Source organism: Coptis chinensis, chromosome 7, assembly GCF_015680905.1.
Source record: "Coptis chinensis isolate HL-2020 chromosome 7, ASM1568090v1, whole genome shotgun sequence".
In the NCBI taxonomy this organism is placed as follows: Eukaryota; Viridiplantae; Streptophyta; class Magnoliopsida; order Ranunculales; family Ranunculaceae; genus Coptis; species Coptis chinensis.
This window is the reverse complement of record NC_141462.1, coordinates 53,822,763-53,829,277: the sequence shown is the minus strand read 5'-3', so window position 1 is coordinate 53,829,277 and position 6,515 is coordinate 53,822,763. Positions and strand designations below refer to the sequence as shown.

Genomic DNA, 6,515 nt, shown 5'->3' with positions numbered 1-6,515 from the left:
CATAGAGGAGAGGACAAAAGGAGTCGGTATGCTCAAGACTGTAACATAAATTACATGGAAGAGAGTTTATGTTCATGACAGGAGTAGGCTTATGTTGAATAGTAATGGCTTCTACCTTTTTTGTGAGAGATTCGATTAGAGTTCTAAGCTCGAGATCAGATTTAACCTCAAACATACTGGCAGCCTTAACTGTGGAAGAAGAATTAGCGGAGCGGGTGATGTCATTACCCCCCCCAAGTTATTTTAACGCTTAGATTGATCTTCTAAAAATATATAAGCCTCTGAGGCACCTTTACTAAGGAAACTACCCCCAATCATTATATCAAGAACCTCTTTATAGTGATGTAAAAGCCTTTTGAAAAAGGCACGAACAAAGCGTGTCTTTCACATGGTTATGATGTGGACACTCGATGAGAAGATCAGTGAAACGATTCCAGGCCTCTAAAAAGGATTCATGAGGATTCTGGCAGAAGAAATGAATCTTTTGAAGCATTTCATCTGTGTTCAGTGGTGGGTAAAACTATTCCATGAACAATTGAACGAATTTGGCCCATGAGTCCATAGAATTAGGCGTTTGGACAGTTAACCAAGATGCTGCCTTATCGGCTAGGGTGAAAGGAAACACCCTAAGTTTAATTTGTTCCGAACCTATGGTAGGATGATGAAATCTGGTAAGAACTTGTTCTACCATACGCATATGATGATAATGCTTCTCATGGTCTAACCCATGAAAAACTGATAACAAATTAAATATATTCGGGAATCGAAAATCCCCCACTGGGTCTGCAAGAACGATGTATGACTTAGGGCTATCGTTTAGGGCCTTATAAAAATCAGAGAGAGGAGTCTCTGTTTTGTCAGCCATTGATGCAGGTGTAGTGTATGGTATTCTAGATAAGCGTGTGCGTTGACATTTACAATAAATAACAGAAGATGGTTTACTCTTACCGGACCTTAATCTCATGCAAGGCTAAGGCCAATATGAAACAAACCACTAACCGCAGTCAAACAACCTTGATTTGCTATAATGAAAAATCCTCTAACATAAGAGACGAGTGAAGGAATGAGTACCTGAATGCCTCCTTGATTCGCATATGAATAGCGTCTTGTATACACAATCCCAGTGTATTTAAGAAGTTGAAAACACTAAATAGTAAAAACAATTTGAACAAAACGAGAGTCGGTGACTAACCTGCGAAAATTGGGCTATTCTTCAGAGGGGCGCAGGCGCATTCTATTATAGAGTAAACAAGGGCGCGAGCACTCTCAAGGTACTGTTCGCAAAAATAATTCCAGTAATGAGAGGGCGTGCGCGCTCAAATTTAGAGTACACGAGGGAGCGGGCACGCTCCGAGTACTATGTTGAGAAAAAATTTTTGAAGAAAAGAAAAATAAACAAAGTTAGAACCAAATAATCTGGTGGGTGGGTGAAATGGGATATTGGTAGAATTTTAAACACAACTGGAAACTAGTCTAACAAAACTAAGATGGCAGCGGTGTCATTTGATAAATGTAAAAAGACTCGTTTCTATCCTATGAATAACTAATTATGCTAGGAATAAAAAAGCTTGTGGATTTACTCTAGATCAAAGTTTCTACTCTCGATTATCTTGCGATATGGTGGAGTAAAGAATTCGTTCCACTCCAAGTTTCTCAGACGTAACAGTTTCACTGAATTATCAATTCTATAATATCAACGACAGCAATAATTGAATTAAACTAATATGGTGAAAATAGCTAATTACGATATGCTAATTTATACTATGGCAATTTGATTATAAGATGTGAATGGGAAGAGAGGTATTAGGGGATTTGATTTTACCTTGATTAAACCTTAATAAGCTAGCATAGATTTGTTGTAATCCTAATCTTTATGTTTTCACATGAAGGTTGGGTCTTTTTAATCTTTAATTATTCATGGCAATCTCTACCAACTAATAATTAGCATGTTAGGCAATTTAAATCTATTATCATGGTGAATTAACTACCTTCTAGAGTTGAATAGATTACTACAACTTATTTTACACTAACACATCAAAGCTTCATCAAACCCCTCTAATGGAGGTTTAGCTAAGATTCATTAGACTATCATCAATAGAAGAATGAGAATAAGAATAAGACATAATTGAAACAATATAAATAACTTGGCTTTATTAATGGTGATTAGGCTAATAAAACAATAACTAGGGTTTTGACTTGAGAAGAAAACTAATTATTATCTAATTTATTAACTAAGAAGGGATTATTCTAAGTAAAAAGGAGTATGTTAGAGTTGTGCCTTAGTCCTCTTTATATAAGAGATGGCTAGGTTTAAAATTTCGTGCATGGGCTTTGGAGCTATGTTTTGGGCCACTAAATCAAGCCCAAAACCTAATTACTTAAGTTCAAAAAGGGTTTCTCTATGGGAAACTCCTGCAATAGCCTTTTTGTCTACTTTTACTCCTCTGATTGGATCAAGGCCTAAACCATTAGAAAGCTCTTTCCTAGCCGGTCGTGTCAACATATAGTAGGCCCAATTCTGAGGTCTGAGCACAAAGATATGGCCTACGGAAGTTCTATCAACTTTTATGCTATATTTCTGCCCACGTTGACTTTGACTTTTCAGCTTTGACCGGGCATTAAAAAGACTTTTTCTTCTTGAAACTTGAGCTTTAATCATAGAACTTCTTAGCAACCAACCTTTGCTCCTTTCTCTTGCAAAAGTGACATATTTCTTCACATATTTAACTTCAAGAGTATAAATAGAAAAATATAGAATCCATAGAGGCGGTTTGATTTTATTGGGATGCATAAATGTAATTAGGTACTTTAATTTAAAATGCGGAAATTCAACTATTTTCACGCGGAATTTTGCGAAGCAAAATCGATAGGAGCCACGATAGGTGCATGCTTGATTTTGTGAGCCCATGATTATTTTTATTTCCGTTAAGAGATCATAAAGCATATGTATCCCAAAATTTATTTATTATTTACATTATTTATCCCCATAATGGGTGGAACTCATATAGGAGTTCCATCATTTTTTATTTATCTATATTAGTATGTTCTAAATTTGTTTTATGGTATTCTAAAAATTTTCACCGCGTTTCCATGGTATTTTCTATTCTTCTTATTTCTATACTTTTAGGGACAAAACATGTTTTTGTTTGGGGTGGTATAGAAACACACATAATTTAAAGGCACCTATTAGTATATATATATATATATATAGGATATATATATATATATATATATGCACTTGTTTTCTAGTAAAAATTAAAAAAATAATAAAAAGTATTTATCTATGCTTTAGGAATATTAGTATTGGCTTTCTTTTACGTGATGATAGTAGTTTGGAAGTTTCACTTTGGCTCTTAAATTAGAATATTTTTTAGAAATTTAGGTTAATATGTAGGTAATAGTCTTTGTATCTTTCCATAAATATATTGCATGAATGTCTATGTTTGTGTGGCAAGTAAGTTTACGAAATCTAGGCTATGGGTGCTTATTCTACAAATCCTGTGAGATATAGCATTAAAGCTTTATATGAATGAAATATTTGATATAATGACACAAAGGGAGAGTAAAAATTCTGAATAGAGAAATCCACATCCCTGTTGCTTGATCACTATACCATATCACAAGCGAGATTTTAAGGCCACTTTTTGGATCGATATAGTCAGAATTCAAACCTATGTGAAATTATTTCCCGCTAATTAAGCCCCTCAGACCTTTCTTTTGCCTTTTCATAAACCACAAATCTTTTACCATTTACAAAATAAAAATAAAAATAAATCAGCCTACATTTTGAATGAGTCCGAGAATAGAGATGAAATGAAGAAAAGAAAAGAGAAAGACACATGGAAAACCAAAAATTTGTTAGTTGCTTCAATTAAGAAAAGAAAATAAAGTTTCCATCTAAAAAAAAATAATAATAATAATAAATAAATAAAATAAAAAGTTAAAACTCAAAAACTGAATCAAAGGAGTCAAAAGCTAAAAGATAAAGGAAAAAAATGACTAAGGATGGAAACAAAATTAATAGGAAACAAAGTAAGAACAAAGGTTTTCCCTAGTTACATATATTTTGAAAATCCTATTATCTCATACTTGTCCTTTTGAATATCCATTTCCTTTCCTTCTTAAAACCATCACCTAATCCTGCTAACACCTAATAAAGGCATCTAGCTCAATTTAGGAATAGGTTAGTGTGATAGTAGAGGCGGTAGATGTGTTTGATCGACTTGGTTATGCATTTATGCGTCATTGAGTTTGTAAGGTAAGTGTACAAGGCTTTGGGTGAACAAAACTTGAGTAGAAAAATCGTATATTTTGCCTTCGATATATTTGGAGGACCTAATTTCAGGAAATTATTCCAAAGTTTCATAAACGGACCTGTTATTGCATTTCATAGCATAGTTCATTATATATATGTTTATCCGTAGATGATTGATTATTATGTACGTATTAGTTTAGGTTTCAAATTGATTATTTTGTATTCATTGCTAGTAAGATGTATAGATATCTGAGAATAAATAAGGAAACAATAATTTTATTTCTTAGTCGTTGTAGTATAGATGAAGTTTGTGAGTACCTTCTCACAGAAAAACTCTCACGAGGCTATAACTTCGTCCACTAGAGAATTCCTATTGGTTTTAAGGCCTTATTGCATATGGTCAACCGATGCAGTCTACTTTCGGTGCTTGAGTAGTTAGAATATATTTTTGGCGAACTTATTTTAATTTCACATATTTGCTTGAGGACAAGTAAATTGTTGTTTGGGGTGGTTTGATAAGAGCCCAAAACTGTAGTTTCAACCCCGAAGTTAATGACTATTTAGTACCACGAACTTTCACATTTTTTCTAAATGGTACCCGAACTTTATTTTCGCGTCTATTAAATGAGGGTTTCAATTTGTTTCAATTTTAGTACATCGGTTAATTTCCCATCTAATTCCGTCCAATTTCACTAATGGTGTTAGCACTATCCCGTTAACAATATTAACACTATTCAATTAGAGCAGTATTTTTTCAAAAAAATTAAAATTTTGAAAAAAAAAAAAAAAATTCAAATTCATGTGAACAATTTTTTTTTTAAAGAATCTTTTAATCAATCTTAAAAATTAATTCTTTAATGAAAAATAATAAAAACACTATTCATGTGAGCGGTTTTTTTTTGTAATAATCTAATTTTAAGATTGATTAATCGATTACAAAAAAACTGTTCCGTGAATAGTAAAAACTTGATAACCATTTTAATTTTCCACGAACTTTTTTTTTTTACTAAATGGTACCGGAATTTTGTTTTCACCAGCCTATTGCCCGCAGTTTCAATTTATTTCAATTTAAGTACATGGTTAATTTTTCATCCAATTTCACTAACGGCGTTTAGCACTATTCCGTTAGTATTATTCACCTGACACTATTCCAGGAGGGAGCAGTGTTTTCTCAAAAAAATTCAAATTTTGAAAAAAACTAAAAACACTATTCGCGTGAACAGTGTTTTCATTATTCATGTGATTTTTTAAAAGAATTTTTTAATCAATCTTAAAATTAATTCTTTAATGAAAAAATAAAAATTTATTCGTTAAGCTACTGTTTTTTTACTATTCACATAGTTTTTTTTTTTTTTTTTTGGTAATAATCTTTAATCAATCTTAAAAATTAGATTATTACAAAAAAAAAGATTATCATAAAACTTACATAGCATATATATATATATATATATATACAACATATTCTTATAAAAAAAATTGTTCACGTTAATAGTGTTTTTTTTATTTTTCATTAAAGAATTAATCTTTAAGATTGAGTTAAAAAATTCTTAAAAAAAAAATCATGTGAATAGTGAAAACATTTTCCGTTAATAGTGTTTTTGTTTTTCAAAATTTGAATTTTTTGAAAATCATTGTTCATGAATAGTAAAAAAAAATGTTTTCGCGTTAGTAGTGTTGTTGTGAATAGTGCTAGCGCCCGTTAGTGAAATTAAGATTGAAATTGAATGGAAAATTAACTGATGTATTAAATTTAAATAAATTGAAACTTAATGATCTAATAGGCTTAGGAATAAAGTTCGGGTACCATTTAGTAAAAAAAATAAAATTAAATAGTACTAAATGGTTATTTTTCTCTTCACATGAATAGTGCTTTTTTTTATTTTTCATTAAAGAATTAATTTTTAAGATTGATTAAAGATTCTTATTTAAAAAAAAAAAAAAAAAAAAAAAAAAAACACACACATTAATAATTTCATTCACACACACCGAATGAGTGTTTTTTATTTTCAAAATTTGAATTTTTGAAAAAAAACACGATGAATAGTGCTATGTGAATAGTGTTAATATGAATAGTGCTAACGCCATTAGTGAAATTGAATTTAATTGGATGGAAAATTAACCGATATACTAAATTGAAACAAATTGAAACTTCATGGTGCGAATAGGCGAGAAACAAAGTTGAGATTTACCATTTTAGGAAAAAAGTTTAAAGTTTATGGTACTAAATAGTCATAAACTCTTTCCAACCCCTTAATAGTAT

The 6,515-nt window shown here is 31.1% G+C and overlaps 1 non-coding gene across 1 annotated transcript; it reads left to right on the top strand.

Annotated features, from left to right (window-relative positions):
* Positions 1 to 389: 389 nt before the first annotated feature.
* LOC147487961 (small nucleolar RNA R71) lies at positions 390 to 492 on the top strand. The gene has a single exon (XR_015203400.1). It is a non-coding gene; the product is annotated as a small nucleolar RNA R71 (small nucleolar RNA).
* The last annotated feature ends 6,023 nt before the right edge of the window (positions 493 to 6,515 follow it).